General features: G+C 33.5%; 16 non-coding genes across 16 annotated transcripts; 8 read left to right on the forward strand and 8 right to left on the reverse strand.

Moving 5' to 3' along the window:
• The first annotated feature begins 2,100 nt into the window (after positions 1-2,100).
• Positions 2,101-2,172, forward strand: TRNAQ-UUG (transfer RNA glutamine (anticodon UUG)). Its single transcript has one exon. It is a non-coding gene; the product is annotated as a tRNA-Gln (tRNA).
• An 825-nt stretch (positions 2,173-2,997) lies between these two features.
• TRNAQ-CUG (transfer RNA glutamine (anticodon CUG)) lies at positions 2,998-3,069 on the reverse strand. The gene has a single exon. It is a non-coding gene; the product is annotated as a tRNA-Gln (tRNA).
• A 1,548-nt stretch (positions 3,070-4,617) lies between these two features.
• TRNAQ-UUG (transfer RNA glutamine (anticodon UUG)) lies at positions 4,618-4,689 on the forward strand. The gene has a single exon. It is a non-coding gene; the product is annotated as a tRNA-Gln (tRNA).
• Positions 4,690-5,514: 825 nt separating this feature from the next.
• On the reverse strand, positions 5,515-5,586 carry TRNAQ-CUG (transfer RNA glutamine (anticodon CUG)). The gene has a single exon. It is a non-coding gene; the product is annotated as a tRNA-Gln (tRNA).
• A 1,548-nt stretch (positions 5,587-7,134) lies between these two features.
• Positions 7,135-7,206, forward strand: TRNAQ-UUG (transfer RNA glutamine (anticodon UUG)). Its single transcript has one exon. It is a non-coding gene; the product is annotated as a tRNA-Gln (tRNA).
• An 825-nt stretch (positions 7,207-8,031) lies between these two features.
• Positions 8,032-8,103, reverse strand: TRNAQ-CUG (transfer RNA glutamine (anticodon CUG)). Its single transcript has one exon. It is a non-coding gene; the product is annotated as a tRNA-Gln (tRNA).
• A 1,548-nt stretch (positions 8,104-9,651) lies between these two features.
• Positions 9,652-9,723, forward strand: TRNAQ-UUG (transfer RNA glutamine (anticodon UUG)). Its single transcript has one exon. It is a non-coding gene; the product is annotated as a tRNA-Gln (tRNA).
• An 825-nt stretch (positions 9,724-10,548) lies between these two features.
• TRNAQ-CUG (transfer RNA glutamine (anticodon CUG)) lies at positions 10,549-10,620 on the reverse strand. The gene has a single exon. It is a non-coding gene; the product is annotated as a tRNA-Gln (tRNA).
• A 1,548-nt stretch (positions 10,621-12,168) lies between these two features.
• TRNAQ-UUG (transfer RNA glutamine (anticodon UUG)) lies at positions 12,169-12,240 on the forward strand. The gene has a single exon. It is a non-coding gene; the product is annotated as a tRNA-Gln (tRNA).
• Positions 12,241-13,065: 825 nt separating this feature from the next.
• On the reverse strand, positions 13,066-13,137 carry TRNAQ-CUG (transfer RNA glutamine (anticodon CUG)). Its single transcript has one exon. It is a non-coding gene; the product is annotated as a tRNA-Gln (tRNA).
• Positions 13,138-14,685: 1,548 nt separating this feature from the next.
• Positions 14,686-14,757, forward strand: TRNAQ-UUG (transfer RNA glutamine (anticodon UUG)). Its single transcript has one exon. It is a non-coding gene; the product is annotated as a tRNA-Gln (tRNA).
• Positions 14,758-15,582: 825 nt separating this feature from the next.
• TRNAQ-CUG (transfer RNA glutamine (anticodon CUG)) lies at positions 15,583-15,654 on the reverse strand. Its single transcript has one exon. It is a non-coding gene; the product is annotated as a tRNA-Gln (tRNA).
• A 1,548-nt stretch (positions 15,655-17,202) lies between these two features.
• TRNAQ-UUG (transfer RNA glutamine (anticodon UUG)) lies at positions 17,203-17,274 on the forward strand. Its single transcript has one exon. It is a non-coding gene; the product is annotated as a tRNA-Gln (tRNA).
• An 825-nt stretch (positions 17,275-18,099) lies between these two features.
• TRNAQ-CUG (transfer RNA glutamine (anticodon CUG)) lies at positions 18,100-18,171 on the reverse strand. The gene has a single exon. It is a non-coding gene; the product is annotated as a tRNA-Gln (tRNA).
• A 1,548-nt stretch (positions 18,172-19,719) lies between these two features.
• On the forward strand, positions 19,720-19,791 carry TRNAQ-UUG (transfer RNA glutamine (anticodon UUG)). The gene has a single exon. It is a non-coding gene; the product is annotated as a tRNA-Gln (tRNA).
• Positions 19,792-20,616: 825 nt separating this feature from the next.
• Positions 20,617-20,688, reverse strand: TRNAQ-CUG (transfer RNA glutamine (anticodon CUG)). The gene has a single exon. It is a non-coding gene; the product is annotated as a tRNA-Gln (tRNA).
• Positions 20,689-22,161: the final 1,473 nt, after the last annotated feature.

Here is a 22,161-nt window from a genome sequence, read left to right on the forward strand (position 1 = left end):
ACCGAAGATGTGCAGTTTGAATAATAATCTTGAAATTCAGACGTACAAAGATTTTACACACTGATTTTCAACAGTAAATCCACAACCAATAAAGTTGAATCTTTTGAAAGACATGTCAAAGGTGTGAATCTGAAATTCACTTTCAAAGAAATTCACAATGAAATGCACTGTGTAAGTCCAGCATGTTGTCAGCTAAGAAATCAGCAAAAATGAACTATCTCATTACTGGCCATATAGATGAGAAAGGAAAATAAACTCATGTTTACAATGTGGATGTGAAAGAACAGTTTCTAGGTTCAACTTCAATATTTATGTTTATGAATAATTGATATGTTCATATTGTCTAACAGCTATCTAGATGGATAATGCTATGTATGCATCTATACATACTTATGCGTTCATACGCATCAGTATAAAACATTGATATTAGGTTTTTTCTAGACCAAATTCTAAAAAATGAGTTAAACAGTGAATCTCATTATTGTAGTAGGTCCCACCAAGATTTGAACTCGGATCGCTGGATTCAGAGTCCAGAGTGCTAACCATTACACCATGGAACCCTCTAACACAAGAGTGCCTTTTCCATTGAGACAAAAGAGAGCGCATCAGTGATGTCCTTCTCTTATATTGATAAAAAGATATCTCATTTGAATGGTCATAGTGGATAGAGATTTAATGTGATTTGATTCTTTTCAGCTATATTCTCTATAAAAGTGTTAAATATTCAAATGTTTATCTGAATATAAAAGTTATATCACAATGTTCATCTTTGCCTGTAGCATAATAAAACAGTCTACATTTCCAGACTACTGAAGCAATGTCTCTGTCTCCTGCATGGGTGGCTCGATAGAGCAATGGTTGGCAATTTAGACTTTGCATCCAATGATCCGATTTGAAACCTTGGAGGGACTTTTTTTATTACTCTTGAGCTTTTCCATTTCTTCATCTTTGTTCATTGATAGCTCAAATCCAACACCAGTAGGTTGAAAGAGTCAATTGATGAATGCTTTCAAAATGTCCATCAGCTTGAACAAGTTACATCAATACAAACTTTACAATACTTTGACATCAAATTTCTTCACAAAGTAGTTAGCCATTTTAAAATCATATCCTGATTTTCTCAAACGCATTTCAGACGGGTGATTCACAGCATCACTTTTTTAAGCTTTCCCGCTATTGATAAGGCGAAAATAGCACATTTTGAATGAGAAGTTTTCTTCAATCAAACATAGAGGAACCCAAATGATGATCTCATTCAGCTAGTAAAAATGTTGTTTTATATTAGTATGGAAATCGTGAAAAGAAAATGTTTTTCATGCTGATTTACAACAGTTGATCTCCAATCGTAAAATATAAGCTTTTGGTCGGAGGCATCACAGGTACTGATCAAATTCTCATTTTTGAACTTTATTCACAAATCATATGATATGCTTTGTATACATCAACTGTATTGTTGGATCAATAATGAGTAAAAAGTGACTATCTCAATTTCAGGACATATAAAAGAGAAAGAAGTAGAAACTCATGTTTCAAATGCTGAGAGGCAACAACTGTTCATGATTTTCACCTCCACTAATTATATTTATTTTTATAATCTATATGTTCCTATAAATATACAGAGACATATAGCTATATATACAGAGATACATATGTACAGGTTGATTTTTACATGTTTATAAGTAAATGTGATGTTGTTCCAAATAAAACTTTTAAGAACTGAATGGAAAAGAAAATTGTAATGTTCAGATAAGTCCCACTGAAATTTGTACTCAGATCCCTGTTTTCAGAGTCCAGAGTGCTAACCACGACACCATCCACCCTCCCGTACCAGGGTGAGCTTTCCATTTTGACAGAAGAGATTTGCCTCAGGGGGCAACTTATCTTTCATTGAAAAATATTATCTCACATAAAAACCACTGTTCAACAGAGTTATAACGTTATTTGAGTCTTTTGGGCAACATCCTTCCCCAACATAGTTCAATATGCAAAAGTTTACCAGAATAGGAAAGCAATCCAATTCAGTTTCTCTTTGATAGTAGAATATTAAAAACTTTGACATTTCCACATTGCTGCAGCAGTTTGCACTCCTTTCACATGGGAGGTTCCATGGTGTAATGGTTAGCACTTTGGACTTTGAATCCAATGATCCGAGTTCAAATCTCGGTGGGACCATTTTATGACTCTTGACCAAATCATTTTCTTTCAAGTGTATTCATTAATATCACATATCTAATACCGGTAGGGTGAAAAATTAATTTATTGATTATACTCTAAAAGTTTACTAGATGTGAGCAAATAATAGAATTTTTACAATACCTGGAAACTAAATGGCTCAAAATAATGAGAGATTTTACAAACTCACTCTGGTTTCTCAAACTCATCACAGGGGCTTGATGCACGACATTACTTTTTAAAATCTTACTGTTATTGATAAGGGGAACAAGGAACTTTTTAATTGCAAAGCATTCATTAAAACAAAACTTGAGGACTCAAACTTTGTATTACGGGGACCGAAGATGTGCAGTTTGAATAATAATCTTGAAATTCAGACGTACAAAGATTTTACACACTGATTTTCAACAGTAAATCCACAACCAATAAAGTTGAATCTTTTGAAAGACATGTCAAAGGTGTGAATCTGAAATTCACTTTCAAAGAAATTCACAATGAAATGCACTGTGTAAGTCCAGCATGTTGTCAGCTAAGAAATCAGCAAAAATGAACTATCTCATTACTGGCCATATAGATGAGAAAGGAAAATAAACTCATGTTTACAATGTGGATGTGAAAGAACAGTTTCTAGGTTCAACTTCAATATTTATGTTTATGAATAATTGATATGTTCATATTGTCTAACAGCTATCTAGATGGATAATGCTATGTATGCATCTATACATACTTATGCGTTCATACGCATCAGTATAAAACATTGATATTAGGTTTTTTCTAGACCAAATTCTAAAAAATGAGTTAAACAGTGAATCTCATTATTGTAGTAGGTCCCACCGAGATTTGAACTCGGATCGCTGGATTCAGAGTCCAGAGTGCTAACCATTACACCATGGAACCCTCTCACACAAGAGTGCCTTTTCCATTGAGACAAAAGAGAGCGCATCAGTGATGTCCTTCTCTTATATTGATAAAAAGATATCTCATTTGAATGGTCATAGTGGATAGAGATTTAATGTGATTTGATTCTTTTCAGCTATATTCTCTATAAAAGTGTTAAATATTCAAATGTTTATCTGAATATAAAAGTTATATCACAATGTTCATCTTTGCCTGTAGCATAATAAAACAGTCTACATTTCCAGACTACTGAAGCAATGTCTCTGTCTCCTGCATGGGTGGCTCGATAGAGCAATGGTTGGCAATTTAGACTTTGCATCCAATGATCCGATTTGAAACCTTGGAGGGACTTTTTTTATTACTCTTGAGCTTTTCCATTTCTTCATCTTTGTTCATTGATAGCTCAAATCCAACACCAGTAGGTTGAAAGAGTCAATTATTGAATGCTTTCAAAATGTCCATCAGCTTGAACAAGTTACATCAATACAAACTTTACAATACTTTGACATCAAATTTCTTCACAAAGTAGTTAGCCATTTTAAAATCATATCCTGATTTTCTCAAACGCATTTCAGACGGGTGATTCACAGCATCACTTTTTTAAGCTTTCCCGCTATTGATAAGGCGAAAATAGCACATTTTGAATGAGAAGTTTTCTTCAATCAAACATAGAGGAACCCAAATGATGATCTCATTCAGCTAGTAAAAATGTTGTTTTATATTAGTATGGAAATCGTGAAAAGAAAATGTTTTTCATGCTGATTTACAACAGTTGATCTCCAATCGTAAAATATAAGCTTTTGGTCGGAGGCATCACAGGTACTGATCAAATTCTCATTTTTGAACTTTATTCACAAATCATATGATATGCTTTGTATACATCAACTGTATTGTTGGATCAATAATGAGTAAAAAGTGACTATCTCAATTTCAGGACATATAAAAGAGAAAGAAGTAGAAACTCATGTTTCAAATGCTGAGAGGCAACAACTGTTCATGATTTTCACCTCCACTAATTATATTTATTTTTATAATCTATATGTTTATATGTTCCTATAAATATACAGAGACATATAGCTATATATACAGAGATACATATGTACAGGTTGATTTTTACATGTTTATAAGTAAATGTGATGTTGTTCCAAATAAAACTTTTAAGAACTGAATGGAAAAGAAAATTGTAATGTTCAGATAAGTCCCACTGAAATTTGTACTCAGATCCCTGTTTTCAGAGTCCAGAGTGCTAACCACGACACCATCCACCCTCCCGTACCAGGGTGAGCTTTCCATTTTGACAGAAGAGATTTGCCTCAGGGGGCAACTTATCTTTCATTGAAAAATATTATCTCACATAAAAACCACTGTTCAACAGAGTTATAACGTTATTTGAGTCTTTTGGGCAACATCCTTCCCCAACATAGTTCAATATGCAAAAGTTTACCAGAATAGGAAAGCAATCCAATTCAGTTTCTCTTTGACAGTAGAATATTAAAAACTTTGACATTTCCACATTGCTGCAGCAGTTTGCACTCCTTTCACATGGGAGGTTCCATGGTGTAATGGTTAGCACTTTGGACTTTGAATCCAATGATCCGAGTTCAAATCTCGGTGGGACCATTTTATGACTCTTGACCAAATCATTTTCTTTCAAGTGTATTCATTAATATCACATATCTAATACCGGTAGGGTGAAAAATTAATTTATTGATTATACTCTAAAAGTTTACTAGATGTGAGCAAATAATAGAATTTTTACAATACCTGGAAACTAAATGGCTCAAAATAATGAGAGATTTTACAAACTCACTCTGGTTTCTCAAACTCATCACAGGGGCTTGATGCACGACATTACTTTTTAAAATCTTACTGTTATTGATAAGGGGAACAAGGAACTTTTTAATTGCAAAGCATTCATTAAAACAAAACTTGAGGACTCAAACTTTGTATTACGGGGACCGAAGATGTGCAGTTTGAATAATAATCTTGAAATTCAGACGTACAAAGATTTTACACACTGATTTTCAACAGTAAATCCACAACCAATAAAGTTGAATCTTTTGAAAGACATGTCAAAGGTGTGAATCTGAAATTCACTTTCAAAGAAATTCACAATGAAATGCACTGTGTAAGTCCAGCATGTTGTCAGCTAAGAAATCAGCAAAAATGAACTATCTCATTACTGGCCATATAGATGAGAAAGGAAAATAAACTCATGTTTACAATGTGGATGTGAAAGAACAGTTTCTAGGTTCAACTTCAATATTTATGTTTATGAATAATTGATATGTTCATATTGTCTAACAGCTATCTAGATGGATAATGCTATGTATGCATCTATACATACTTATGCGTTCATACGCATCAGTATAAAACATTGATATTAGGTTTTTTCTAGACCAAATTCTAAAAAATGAGTTAAACAGTGAATCTCATTATTGTAGTAGGTCCCACCGAGATTTGAACTCGGATCGCTGGATTCAGAGTCCAGAGTGCTAACCATTACACCATGGAACCCTCTCACACAAGAGTGCCTTTTCCATTGAGACAAAAGAGAGCGCATCAGTGATGTCCTTCTCTTATATTGATAAAAAGATATCTCATTTGAATGGTCATAGTGGATAGAGATTTAATGTGATTTGATTCTTTTCAGCTATATTCTCTATAAAAGTGTTAAATATTCAAATGTTTATCTGAATATAAAAGTTATATCACAATGTTCATCTTTGCCTGTAGCATAATAAAACAGTCTACATTTCCAGACTACTGAAGCAATGTCTCTGTCTCTTGCATGGGTGGCTCGATAGAGCAATGGTTGGCAATTTAGACTTTGCATCCAATGATCCGATTTGAAACCTTGGAGGGACTTTTTTTATTACTCTTGAGCTTTTCCATTTCTTCATCTTTGTTCATTGATAGCTCAAATCCAACACCAGTAGGTTGAAAGAGTCAATTATTGAATGCTTTCAAAATGTCCATCAGCTTGAACAAGTTACATCAATACAAACTTTACAATACTTTGACATCAAATTTCTTCACAAAGTAGTTAGCCATTTTAAAATCATATCCTGATTTTCTCAAACGCATTTCAGACGGGTGATTCACAGCATCACTTTTTTAAGCTTTCCCGCTATTGATAAGGCGAAAATAGCACATTTTGAATGAGAAGTTTTCTTCAATCAAACATAGAGGAACCCAAATGATGATCTCATTCAGCTAGTAAAAATGTTGTTTTATATTAGTATGGAAATCGTGAAAAGAAAATGTTTTTCATGCTGATTTACAACAGTTGATCTCCAATCGTAAAATATAAGCTTTTGGTCGGAGGCATCACAGGTACTGATCAAATTCTCATTTTTGAACTTTATTCACAAATCATATGATATGCTTTGTATACATCAACTGTATTGTTGGATCAATAATGAGTAAAAAGTGACTATCTCAATTTCAGGACATATAAAAGAGAAAGAAGTAGAAACTCATGTTTCAAATGCTGAGAGGCAACAACTGTTCATGATTTTCACCTCCACTAATTATATTTATTTTTATAATCTATATGTTTATATGTTCCTATAAATATACAGAGACATATAGCTATATATACAGAGATACATATGTACAGGTTGATTTTTACATGTTTATAAGTAAATGTGATGTTGTTCCAAATAAAACTTTTAAGAACTGAATGGAAAAGAAAATTGTAATGTTCAGATAAGTCCCACTGAAATTTGTACTCAGATCCCTGTTTTCAGAGTCCAGAGTGCTAACCACGACACCATCCACCCTCCCGTACCAGGGTGAGCTTTCCATTTTGACAGAAGAGATTTGCCTCAGGGGGCAACTTATCTTTCATTGAAAAATATTATCTCACATAAAAACCACTGTTCAACAGAGTTATAACGTTATTTGAGTCTTTTGGGCAACATCCTTCCCCAACATAGTTCAATATGCAAAAGTTTACCAGAATAGGAAAGCAATCCAATTCAGTTTCTCTTTGACAGTAGAATATTAAAAACTTTGACATTTCCACATTGCTGCAGCAGTTTGCACTCCTTTCACATGGGAGGTTCCATGGTGTAATGGTTAGCACTTTGGACTTTGAATCCAATGATCCGAGTTCAAATCTCGGTGGGACCATTTTATGACTCTTGACCAAATCATTTTCTTTCAAGTGTATTCATTAATATCACATATCTAATACCGGTAGGGTGAAAAATTAATTTATTGATTATACTCTAAAAGTTTACTAGATGTGAGCAAATAATAGAATTTTTACAATACCTGGAAACTAAATGGCTCAAAATAATGAGAGATTTTACAAACTCACTCTGGTTTCTCAAACTCATCACAGGGGCTTGATGCACGACATTACTTTTTAAAATCTTACTGTTATTGATAAGGGGAACAAGGAACTTTTTAATTGCAAAGCATTCATTAAAACAAAACTTGAGGACTCAAACTTTGTATTACGGGGACCGAAGATGTGCAGTTTGAATAATAATCTTGAAATTCAGACGTACAAAGATTTTACACACTGATTTTCAACAGTAAATCCACAACCAATAAAGTTGAATCTTTTGAAAGACATGTCAAAGGTGTGAATCTGAAATTCACTTTCAAAGAAATTCACAATGAAATGCACTGTGTAAGTCCAGCATGTTGTCAGCTAAGAAATCAGCAAAAATGAACTATCTCATTACTGGCCATATAGATGAGAAAGGAAAATAAACTCATGTTTACAATGTGGATGTGAAAGAACAGTTTCTAGGTTCAACTTCAATATTTATGTTTATGAATAATTGATATGTTCATATTGTCTAACAGCTATCTAGATGGATAATGCTATGTATGCATCTATACATACTTATGCGTTCATACGCATCAGTATAAAACATTGATATTAGGTTTTTTCTAGACCAAATTCTAAAAAATGAGTTAAACAGTGAATCTCATTATTGTAGTAGGTCCCACCGAGATTTGAACTCGGATCGCTGGATTCAGAGTCCAGAGTGCTAACCATTACACCATGGAACCCTCTCACACAAGAGTGCCTTTTCCATTGAGACAAAAGAGAGCGCATCAGTGATGTCCTTCTCTTATATTGATAAAAAGATATCTCATTTGAATGGTCATAGTGGATAGAGATTTAATGTGATTTGATTCTTTTCAGCTATATTCTCTATAAAAGTGTTAAATATTCAAATGTTTATCTGAATATAAAAGTTATATCACAATGTTCATCTTTGCCTGTAGCATAATAAAACAGTCTACATTTCCAGACTACTGAAGCAATGTCTCTGTCTCCTGCATGGGTGGCTCGATAGAGCAATGGTTGGCAATTTAGACTTTGCATCCAATGATCCGATTTGAAACCTTGGAGGGACTTTTTTTATTACTCTTGAGCTTTTCCATTTCTTCATCTTTGTTCATTGATAGCTCAAATCCAACACCAGTAGGTTGAAAGAGTCAATTATTGAATGCTTTCAAAATGTCCATCAGCTTGAACAAGTTACATCAATACAAACTTTACAATACTTTGACATCAAATTTCTTCACAAAGTAGTTAGCCATTTTAAAATCATATCCTGATTTTCTCAAACGCATTTCAGACGGGTGATTCACAGCATCACTTTTTTAAGCTTTCCCGCTATTGATAAGGCGAAAATAGCACATTTTGAATGAGAAGTTTTCTTCAATCAAACATAGAGGAACCCAAATGATGATCTCATTCAGCTAGTAAAAATGTTGTTTTATATTAGTATGGAAATCGTGAAAAGAAAATGTTTTTCATGCTGATTTACAACAGTTGATCTCCAATCGTAAAATATAAGCTTTTGGTCGGAGGCATCACAGGTACTGATCAAATTCTCATTTTTGAACTTTATTCACAAATCATATGATATGCTTTGTATACATCAACTGTATTGTTGGATCAATAATGAGTAAAAAGTGACTATCTCAATTTCAGGACATATAAAAGAGAAAGAAGTAGAAACTCATGTTTCAAATGCTGAGAGGCAACAACTGTTCATGATTTTCACCTCCACTAATTATATTTATTTTTATAATCTATATGTTTATATGTTCCTATAAATATACAGAGACATATAGCTATATATACAGAGATACATATGTACAGGTTGATTTTTACATGTTTATAAGTAAATGTGATGTTGTTCCAAATAAAACTTTTAAGAACTGAATGGAAAAGAAAATTGTAATGTTCAGATAAGTCCCACTGAAATTTGTACTCAGATCCCTGTTTTCAGAGTCCAGAGTGCTAACCACGACACCATCCACCCTCCCGTACCAGGGTGAGCTTTCCATTTTGACAGAAGAGATTTGCCTCAGGGGGCAACTTATCTTTCATTGAAAAATATTATCTCACATAAAAACCACTGTTCAACAGAGTTATAACGTTATTTGAGTCTTTTGGGCAACATCCTTCCCCAACATAGTTCAATATGCAAAAGTTTACCAGAATAGGAAAGCAATCCAATTCAGTTTCTCTTTGACAGTAGAATATTAAAAACTTTGACATTTCCACATTGCTGCAGCAGTTTGCACTCCTTTCACATGGGAGGTTCCATGGTGTAATGGTTAGCACTTTGGACTTTGAATCCAATGATCCGAGTTCAAATCTCGGTGGGACCATTTTATGACTCTTGACCAAATCATTTTCTTTCAAGTGTATTCATTAATATCACATATCTAATACCGGTAGGGTGAAAAATTAATTTATTGATTATACTCTAAAAGTTTACTAGATGTGAGCAAATAATAGAATTTTTACAATACCTGGAAACTAAATGGCTCAAAATAATGAGAGATTTTACAAACTCACTCTGGTTTCTCAAACTCATCACAGGGGCTTGATGCACGACATTACTTTTTAAAATCTTACTGTTATTGATAAGGGGAACAAGGAACTTTTTAATTGCAAAGCATTCATTAAAACAAAACTTGAGGACTCAAACTTTGTATTACGGGGACCGAAGATGTGCAGTTTGAATAATAATCTTGAAATTCAGACGTACAAAGATTTTACACACTGATTTTCAACAGTAAATCCACAACCAATAAAGTTGAATCTTTTGAAAGACATGTCAAAGGTGTGAATCTGAAATTCACTTTCAAAGAAATTCACAATGAAATGCACTGTGTAAGTCCAGCATGTTGTCAGCTAAGAAATCAGCAAAAATGAACTATCTCATTACTGGCCATGTAAATGAGAAAGGAAAATAAACTCATGTTTACAATGTGGATGTGAAAGAACAGTTTCTAGGTTCAACTTCAATATTTATGTTTATGAATAATTGATATGTTCATATTGTCTAACAGCTATCTAGATGGATAATGCTATGTATGCATCTATACATACTTATGCGTTCATACGCATCAGTATAAAACATTGATATTAGGTTTTTTCTAGACCAAATTCTAAAAAATGAGTTAAACAGTGAATCTCATTATTGTAGTAGGTCCCACCGAGATTTGAACTCGGATCGCTGGATTCAGAGTCCAGAGTGCTAACCATTACACCATGGAACCCTCTCACACAAGAGTGCCTTTTCCATTGAGACAAAAGAGAGCGCATCAGTGATGTCCTTCTCTTATATTGATAAAAAGATATCTCATTTGAATGGTCATAGTGGATAGAGATTTAATGTGATTTGATTCTTTTCAGCTATATTCTCTATAAAAGTGTTAAATATTCAAATGTTTATCTGAATATAAAAGTTATATCACAATGTTCATCTTTGCCTGTAGCATAATAAAACAGTCTACATTTCCAGACTACTGAAGCAATGTCTCTGTCTCCTGCATGGGTGGCTCGATAGAGCAATGGTTGGCAATTTAGACTTTGCATCCAATGATCCGATTTGAAACCTTGGAGGGACTTTTTTTATTACTCTTGAGCTTTTCCATTTCTTCATCTTTGTTCATTGATAGCTCAAATCCAACACCAGTAGGTTGAAAGAGTCAATTATTGAATGCTTTCAAAATGTCCATCAGCTTGAACAAGTTACATCAATACAAACTTTACAATACTTTGACATCAAATTTCTTCACAAAGTAGTTAGCCATTTTAAAATCATATCCTGATTTTCTCAAACGCATTTCAGACGGGTGATTCACAGCATCACTTTTTTAAGCTTTCCCGCTATTGATAAGGCGAAAATAGCACATTTTGAATGAGAAGTTTTCTTCAATCAAACATAGAGGAACCCAAATGATGATCTCATTCAGCTAGTAAAAATGTTGTTTTATATTAGTATGGAAATCGTGAAAAGAAAATGTTTTTCATGCTGATTTACAACAGTTGATCTCCAATCGTAAAATATAAGCTTTTGGTCGGAGGCATCACAGGTACTGATCAAATTCTCATTTTTGAACTTTATTCACAAATCATATGATATGCTTTGTATACATCAACTGTATTGTTGGATCAATAATGAGTAAAAAGTGACTATCTCAATTTCAGGACATATAAAAGAGAAAGAAGTAGAAACTCATGTTTCAAATGCTGAGAGGCAACAACTGTTCATGATTTTCACCTCCACTAATTATATTTATTTTTATAATCTATATGTTTATATGTTCCTATAAATATACAGAGACATATAGCTATATATACAGAGATACATATGTACAGGTTGATTTTTACATGTTTATAAGTAAATGTGATGTTGTTCCAAATAAAACTTTTAAGAACTGAATGGAAAAGAAAATTGTAATGTTCAGATAAGTCCCACTGAAATTTGTACTCAGATCCCTGTTTTCAGAGTCCAGAGTGCTAACCACGACACCATCCACCCTCCCGTACCAGGGTGAGCTTTCCATTTTGACAGAAGAGATTTGCCTCAGGGGGCAACTTATCTTTCATTGAAAAATATTATCTCACATAAAAACCACTGTTCAACAGAGTTATAACGTTATTTGAGTCTTTTGGGCAACATCCTTCCCCAACATAGTTCAATATGCAAAAGTTTACCAGAATAGGAAAGCAATCCAATTCAGTTTCTCTTTGACAGTAGAATATTAAAAACTTTGACATTTCCACATTGCTGCAGCAGTTTGCACTCCTTTCACATGGGAGGTTCCATGGTGTAATGGTTAGCACTTTGGACTTTGAATCCAATGATCCGAGTTCAAATCTCGGTGGGACCATTTTATGACTCTTGACCAAATCATTTTCTTTCAAGTGTATTCATTAATATCACATATCTAATACCGGTAGGGTGAAAAATTAATTTATTGATTATACTCTAAAAGTTTACTAGATGTGAGCAAATAATAGAATTTTTACAATACCTGGAAACTAAATGGCTCAAAATAATGAGAGATTTTACAAACTCACTCTGGTTTCTCAAACTCATCACAGGGGCTTGATGCACGACATTACTTTTTAAAATCTTACTGTTATTGATAAGGGGAACAAGGAACTTTTTAATTGCAAAGCATTCATTAAAACAAAACTTGAGGACTCAAACTTTGTATTACGGGGACCGAAGATGTGCAGTTTGAATAATAATCTTGAAATTCAGACGTACAAAGATTTTACACACTGATTTTCAACAGTAAATCCACAACCAATAAAGTTGAATCTTTTGAAAGACATGTCAAAGGTGTGAATCTGAAATTCACTTTCAAAGAAATTCACAATGAAATGCACTGTGTAAGTCCAGCATGTTGTCAGCTAAGAAATCAGCAAAAATGAACTATCTCATTACTGGCCATATAGATGAGAAAGGAAAATAAACTCATGTTTACAATGTGGATGTGAAAGAACAGTTTCTAGGTTCAACTTCAATATTTATGTTTATGAATAATTGATATGTTCATATTGTCTAACAGCTATCTAGATGGATAATGCTATGTATGCATCTATACATACTTATGCGTTCATACGCATCAGTATAAAACATTGATATTAGGTTTTTTCTAGACCAAATTCTAAAAAATGAGTTAAACAGTGAATCTCATTATTGTAGTAGGTCCCACCGAGATTTGAACTCGGATCGCTGGATTCAGAGTCCAGAGTGCTAACCATTACACCATGGAACCCTCTCACACAAGAGTGCCTTTTCCATTGAGACAAAAGAGAGCGCATCAGTGATGTCCTTCTCTTATATTGATAAAAAGATATCTCATTTGAATGGTCATAGTGGATAGAGATTTAATGTGATTTGATTCTTTTCAGCTATATTCTCTATAAAAGTGTTAAATATTCAAATGTTTATCTGAATATAAAAGTTATATCACAATGTTCATCTTTGCCTGTAGCATAATAAAACAGTCTACATTTCCAGACTACTGAAGCAATGTCTCTGTCTCCTGCATGGGTGGCTCGATAGAGCAATGGTTGGCAATTTAGACTTTGCATCCAATGATCCGATTTGAAACCTTGGAGGGACTTTTTTTATTACTCTTGAGCTTTTCCATTTCTTCATCTTTGTTCATTGATAGCTCAAATCCAACACCAGTAGGTTGAAAGAGTCAATTATTGAATGCTTTCAAAATGTCCATCAGCTTGAACAAGTTACATCAATACAAACTTTACAATACTTTGACATCAAATTTCTTCACAAAGTAGTTAGCCATTTTAAAATCATATCCTGATTTTCTCAAACGCATTTCAGACGGGTGATTCACAGCATCACTTTTTTAAGCTTTCCCGCTATTGATAAGGCGAAAATAGCACATTTTGAATGAGAAGTTTTCTTCAATCAAACATAGAGGAACCCAAATGATGATCTCATTCAGCTAGTAAAAATGTTGTTTTATATTAGTATGGAAATCGTGAAAAGAAAATGTTTTTCATGCTGATTTACAACAGTTGATCTCCAATCGTAAAATATAAGCTTTTGGTCGGAGGCATCACAGGTACTGATCAAATTCTCATTTTTGAACTTTATTCACAAATCATATGATATGCTTTGTATACATCAACTGTATTGTTGGATCAATAATGAGTAAAAAGTGACTATCTCAATTTCAGGACATATAAAAGAGAAAGAAGTAGAAACTCATGTTTCAAATGCTGAGAGGCAACAACTGTTCATGATTTTCACCTCCACTAATTATATTTATTTTTATAATCTATATGTTTATATGTTCCTATAAATATACAGAGACATATAGCTATATATACAGAGATACATATGTACAGGTTGATTTTTACATGTTTATAAGTAAATGTGATGTTGTTCCAAATAAAACTTTTAAGAACTGAATGGAAAAGAAAATTGTAATGTTCAGATAAGTCCCACTGAAATTTGTACTCAGATCCCTGTTTTCAGAGTCCAGAGTGCTAACCACGACACCATCCACCCTCCCGTACCAGGGTGAGCTTTCCATTTTGACAGAAGAGATTTGCCTCAGGGGGCAACTTATCTTTCATTGAAAAATATTATCTCACATAAAAACCACTGTTCAACAGAGTTATAACGTTATTTGAGTCTTTTGGGCAACATCCTTCCCCAACATAGTTCAATATGCAAAAGTTTACCAGAATAGGAAAGCAATCCAATTCAGTTTCTCTTTGACAGTAGAATATTAAAAACTTTGACATTTCCACATTGCTGCAGCAGTTTGCACTCCTTTCACATGGGAGGTTCCATGGTGTAATGGTTAGCACTTTGGACTTTGAATCCAATGATCCGAGTTCAAATCTCGGTGGGACCATTTTATGACTCTTGACCAAATCATTTTCTTTCAAGTGTATTCATTAATATCACATATCTAATACCGGTAGGGTGAAAAATTAATTTATTGATTATACTCTAAAAGTTTACTAGATGTGAGCAAATAATAGAATTTTTACAATACCTGGAAACTAAATGGCTCAAAATAATGAGAGATTTTACAAACTCACTCTGGTTTCTCAAACTCATCACAGGGGCTTGATGCACGACATTACTTTTTAAAATCTTACTGTTATTGATAAGGGGAACAAGGAACTTTTTAATTGCAAAGCATTCATTAAAACAAAACTTGAGGACTCAAACTTTGTATTACGGGGACCGAAGATGTGCAGTTTGAATAATAATCTTGAAATTCAGACGTACAAAGATTTTACACACTGATTTTCAACAGTAAATCCACAACCAATAAAGTTGAATCTTTTGAAAGACATGTCAAAGGTGTGAATCTGAAATTCACTTTCAAAGAAATTCACAATGAAATGCACTGTGTAAGTCCAGCATGTTGTCAGCTAAGAAATCAGCAAAAATGAACTATCTCATTACTGGCCATATAGATGAGAAAGGAAAATAAACTCATGTTTACAATGTGGATGTGAAAGAACAGTTTCTAGGTTCAACTTCAATATTTATGTTTATGAATAATTGATATGTTCATATTGTCTAACAGCTATCTAGATGGATAATGCTATGTATGCATCTATACATACTTATGCGTTCATACGCATCAGTATAAAACATTGATATTAGGTTTTTTCTAGACCAAATTCTAAAAAATGAGTTAAACAGTGAATCTCATTATTGTAGTAGGTCCCACCGAGATTTGAACTCGGATCGCTGGATTCAGAGTCCAGAGTGCTAACCATTACACCATGGAACCCTCTCACACAAGAGTGCCTTTTCCATTGAGACAAAAGAGAGCGCATCAGTGATGTCCTTCTCTTATATTGATAAAAAGATATCTCATTTGAATGGTCATAGTGGATAGAGATTTAATGTGATTTGATTCTTTTCAGCTATATTCTCTATAAAAGTGTTAAATATTCAAATGTTTATCTGAATATAAAAGTTATATCACAATGTTCATCTTTGCCTGTAGCATAATAAAACAGTCTACATTTCCAGACTACTGAAGCAATGTCTCTGTCTCCTGCATGGGTGGCTCGATAGAGCAATGGTTGGCAATTTAGACTTTGCATCCAATGATCCGATTTGAAACCTTGGAGGGACTTTTTTTATTACTCTTGAGCTTTTCCATTTCTTCATCTTTGTTCATTGATAGCTCAAATCCAACACCAGTAGGTTGAAAGAGTCAATTATTGAATGCTTTCAAAATGTCCATCAGCTTGAACAAGTTACATCAATACAAACTTTACAATACTTTGACATCAAATTTCTTCACAAAGTAGTTAGCCATTTTAAAATCATATCCTGATTTTCTCAAACGCATTTCAGACGGGTGATTCACAGCATCACTTTTTTAAGCTTTCCCGCTATTGATAAGGCGAAAATAGCACATTTTGAATGAGAAGTTTTCTTCAATCAAACATAGAGGAACCCAAATGATGATCTCATTCAGCTAGTAAAAATGTTGTTTTATATTAGTATGGAAATCGTGAAAAGAAAATGTTTTTCATGCTGATTTACAACAGTTGATCTCCAATCGTAAAATATAAGCTTTTGGTCGGAGGCATCACAGGTACTGATCAAATTCTCATTTTTGAACTTTATTCACAAATCATATGATATGCTTTGTATACATCAACTGTATTGTTGGATCAATAATGAGTAAAAAGTGACTATCTCAATTTCAGGACATATAAAAGAGAAAGAAGTAGAAACTCATGTTTCAAATGCTGAGAGGCAACAACTGTTCATGATTTTCACCTCCACTAATTATATTTATTTTTATAATCTATATGTTTATATGTTCCTATAAATATACAGAGACATATAGCTATATATACAGAGATACATATGTACAGGTTGATTTTTACATGTTTATAAGTAAATGTGATGTTGTTCCAAATAAAACTTTTAAGAACTGAATGGAAAAGAAAATTGTAATGTTCAGATAAGTCCCACTGAAATTTGTACTCAGATCCCTGTTTTCAGAGTCCAGAGTGCTAACCACGACACCATCCACCCTCCCGTACCAGGGTGAGCTTTCCATTTTGACAGAAGAGATTTGCCTCAGGGGGCAACTTATCTTTCATTGAAAAATATTATCTCACATAAAAACCACTGTTCAACAGAGTTATAACGTTATTTGAGTCTTTTGGGCAACATCCTTCCCCAACATAGTTCAATATGCAAAAGTTTACCAGAATAGGAAAGCAATCCAATTCAGTTTCTCTTTGACAGTAGAATATTAAAAACTTTGACATTTCCACATTGCTGCAGCAGTTTGCACTCCTTTCACATGGGAGGTTCCATGGTGTAATGGTTAGCACTTTGGACTTTGAATCCAATGATCCGAGTTCAAATCTCGGTGGGACCATTTTATGACTCTTGACCAAATCATTTTCTTTCAAGTGTATTCATTAATATCACATATCTAATACCGGTAGGGTGAAAAATTAATTTATTGATTATACTCTAAAAGTTTACTAGATGTGAGCAAATAATAGAATTTTTACAATACCTGGAAACTAAATGGCTCAAAATAATGAGAGATTTTACAAACTCACTCTGGTTTCTCAAACTCATCACAGGGGCTTGATGCACGACATTACTTTTTAAAATCTTACTGTTATTGATAAGGGGAACAAGGAACTTTTTAATTGCAAAGCATTCATTAAAACAAAACTTGAGGACTCAAACTTTGTATTACGGGGACCGAAGATGTGCAGTTTGAATAATAATCTTGAAATTCAGACGTACAAAGATTTTACACACTGATTTTCAACAGTAAATCCACAACCAATAAAGTTGAATCTTTTGAAAGACATGTCAAAGGTGTGAATCTGAAATTCACTTTCAAAGAAATTCACAATGAAATGCACTGTGTAAGTCCAGCATGTTGTCAGCTAAGAAATCAGCAAAAATGAACTATCTCATTACTGGCCATGTAAATGAGAAAGGAAAATAAACTCATGTTTACAATGTGGATGTGAAAGAACAGTTTCTAGGTTCAACTTCAATATTTATGTTTATGAATAATTGATATGTTCATATTGTCTAACAGCTATCTAGATGGATAATGCTATGTATGCATCTATACATACTTATGCGTTCATACGCATCAGTATAAAACATTGATATTAGGTTTTTTCTAGACCAAATTCTAAAAAATGAGTTAAACAGTGAATCTCATTATTGTAGTAGGTCCCACCGAGATTTGAACTCGGATCGCTGGATTCAGAGTCCAGAGTGCTAACCATTACACCATGGAACCCTCTCACACAAGAGTGCCTTTTCCATTGAGACAAAAGAGAGCGCATCAGTGATGTCCTTCTCTTATATTGATAAAAAGATATCTCATTTGAATGGTCATAGTGGATAGAGATTTAATGTGATTTGATTCTTTTCAGCTATATTCTCTATAAAAGTGTTAAATATTCAAATGTTTATCTGAATATAAAAGTTATATCACAATGTTCATCTTTGCCTGTAGCATAATAAAACAGTCTACATTTCCAGACTACTGAAGCAATGTCTCTGTCTCCTGCATGGGTGGCTCGATAGAGCAATGGTTGGCAATTTAGACTTTGCATCCAATGATCCGATTTGAAACCTTGGAGGGACTTTTTTTATTACTCTTGAGCTTTTCCATTTCTTCATCTTTGTTCATTGATAGCTCAAATCCAACACCAGTAGGTTGAAAGAGTCAATTATTGAATGCTTTCAAAATGTCCATCAGCTTGAACAAGTTACATCAATACAAACTTTACAATACTTTGACATCAAATTTCTTCACAAAGTAGTTAGCCATTTTAAAATCATATCCTGATTTTCTCAAACGCATTTCAGACGGGTGATTCACAGCATCACTTTTTTAAGCTTTCCCGCTATTGATAAGGCGAAAATAGCACATTTTGAATGAGAAGTTTTCTTCAATCAAACATAGAGGAACCCAAATGATGATCTCATTCAGCTAGTAAAAATGTTGTTTTATATTAGTATGGAAATCGTGAAAAGAAAATGTTTTTCATGCTGATTTACAACAGTTGATCTCCAATCGTAAAATATAAGCTTTTGGTCGGAGGCATCACAGGTACTGATCAAATTCTCATTTTTGAACTTTATTCACAAATCATATGATATGCTTTGTATACATCAACTGTATTGTTGGATCAATAATGAGTAAAAAGTGACTATCTCAATTTCAGGACATATAAAAGAGAAAGAAGTAGAAACTCATGTTTCAAATGCTGAGAGGCAACAACTGTTCATGATTTTCACCTCCACTAATTATATTTATTTTTATAATCTATATGTTTATATGTTCCTATAAATATACAGAGACATATAGCTATATATACAGAGATACATATGTACAGGTTGATTTTTACATGTTTATAAGTAAATGTGATGTTGTTCCAAATAAAACTTTTAAGAACTGAATGGAAAAGAAAATTGTAATGTTCAGATAAGTCCCACTGAAATTTGTACTCAGATCCCTGTTTTCAGAGTCCAGAGTGCTAACCACGACACCATCCACCCTCCCGTACCAGGGTGAGCTTTCCATTTTGACAGAAGAGATTTGCCTCAGGGGGCAACTTATCTTTCATTGAAAAATATTATCTCACATAAAAACCACTGTTCAACAGAGTTATAACGTTATTTGAGTCTTTTGGGCAACATCCTTCCCCAACATAGTTCAATATGCAAAAGTTTACCAGAATAGGAAAGCAATCCAATTCAGTTTCTCTTTGACAGTAGAATATTAAAAACTTTGACATTTCCACATTGCTGCAGCAGTTTGCACTCCTTTCACATGGGAGGTTCCATGGTGTAATGGTTAGCACTTTGGACTTTGAATCCAATGATCCGAGTTCAAATCTCGGTGGGACCACTTTATGACTCTTGACCAAATCATTTTCTTTCAAGTGTATTCATTAATATCACATATCTAATACCGGTAGGGTGAAAAATTAATTTATTGATTATACTCTAAAAGTTTACTAGATGTGAGCAAATAATAGAATTTTTACAATACCTGGAAACTAAATGGCTCAAAATAATGAGAGATTTTACAAACTCACTCTGGTTTCTCAAACTCATCACAGGGGCTTGATGCACGACATTACTTTTTAAAATCTTACTGTTATTGATAAGGGGAACAAGGAACTTTTTAATTGCAAAGCATTCATTAAAACAAAACTTGAGGACTCAAACTTTGTATTACGGGGACCGAAGATGTGCAGTTTGAATAATAATCTTGAAATTCAGACGTACAAAGATTTTACACACTGATTTTCAACAGTAAATCCACAACCAATAAAGTTGAATCTTTTGAAAGACATGTCAAAGGTGTGAATCTGAAATTCACTTTCAAAGAAATTCACAATGAAATGCACTGTGTAAGTCCAGCATGTTGTCAGCTAAGAAATCAGCAAAAATGAACTATCTCATTACTGGCCATGTAAATGAGAAAGGAAAATAAACTCATGTTTACAATGTGGATGTGAAAGAACAGTTTCTAGGTTCAACTTCAATATTTATGTTTATGAATAATTGATATGTTCATATTGTCTAACAGCTATCTAGATGGATAATGCTATGTATGCATCTATACATACTTATGCGTTCATACGCATCAGTATAAAACATTGATATTAGGTTTTTTCTAGACCAAATTCTAAAAAATGAGTTAAACAGTGAATCTCATTATTGTAGTAGGTCCCACCGAGATTTGAACTCGGATCGCTGGATTCAGAGTCCAGAGTGCTAACCATTACACCATGGAACCCTCTCACACAAGAGTGCCTTTTCCATTGAGACAAAAGAGAGCGCATCAGTGATGTCCTTCTCTTATATTGATAAAAAGATATCTCATTTGAATGGTCATAGTGGATAGAGATTTAATGTGATTTGATTCTTTTCAGCTATATTCTCTATAAAAGTGTTAAATATTCAAATGTTTATCTGAATATAAAAGTTATATCACAATGTTCATCTTTGCCTGTAGCATAATAAAACAGTCTACATTTCCAGACTACTGAAGCAATGTCTCTGTCTCCTGCATGGGTGGCTCGATAGAGCAATGGTTGGCAATTTAGACTTTGCATCCAATGATCCGATTTGAAACCTTGGAGGGACTTTTTTTATTACTCTTGAGCTTTTCCATTTCTTCATCTTTGTTCATTGATAGCTCAAATCCAACACCAGTAGGTTGAAAGAGTCAATTATTGAATGCTTTCAAAATGTCCATCAGCTTGAACAAGTTACATCAATACAAACTTTACAATACTTTGACATCAAATTTCTTCACAAAGTAGTTAGCCATTTTAAAATCATATCCTGATTTTCTCAAACGCATTTCAGACGGGTGATTCACAGCATCACTTTTTTAAGCTTTCCCGCTATTGATAAGGCGAAAATAGCACATTTTGAATGAGAAGTTTTCTTCAATCAAACATAGAGGAACCCAAATGATGATCTCATTCAGCTAGTAAAAATGTTGTTTTATATTAGTATGGAAATCGTGAAAAGAAAATGTTTTTCATGCTGATTTACAACAGTTGATCTCCAATCGTAAAATATAAGCTTTTGGTCGGAGGCATGACAGGTACTGATCAAATTCTCATTTTTGAACTTCATTCACAAATCATATGATATGCTTTGTATACATCAACTGTATTGTTGGATCAATAATGAGTAAAAAGTGACTATCTCAATTTCAGGACATATAAAAGAGAAAGAAGTAGAAACTCATGTTTCAAATGCTGAGAGGCAACAACTGTTCATGATTTTCACCTCCACTAATTATATTTATTTTTATAATCTATATGTTTATATGTTCCTATAAATATACAGAGACATATAGCTATATATACAGAGATACATATGTACAGGTTGATTTTTACATGTTTATAAGTAAATGTGATGTTGTTCCAAATAAAACTTTTAAGAACTGAATGGAAAAGAAAATTGTAATGTTCAGATAAGTCCCACTGAAATTTGTACTCAGATCCCTGTTTTCAGAGTCCAGAGTGCTAACCACGACACCATCCACCCTCCCGTACCAGGGTGAGCTTTCCATTTTGACAGAAGAGATTTGCCTCAGGGGGCAACTTATCTTTCATTGAAAAATATTATCTCACATAAAAACCACTGTTCAACAGAGTTATAACGTTATTTGAGTCTTTTGGGCAACATCCTTCCCCAACATAGTTCAATATGCAAAAGTTTACCAGAATAGGAAAGCAATCCAATTCAGTTT

This window comes from Triturus cristatus, chromosome 5_2 (genome assembly GCF_964204655.1).
Source record: "Triturus cristatus chromosome 5_2, aTriCri1.1, whole genome shotgun sequence".
Lineage (NCBI taxonomy): Eukaryota > Metazoa > Chordata > Amphibia > Caudata > Salamandridae > Triturus > Triturus cristatus.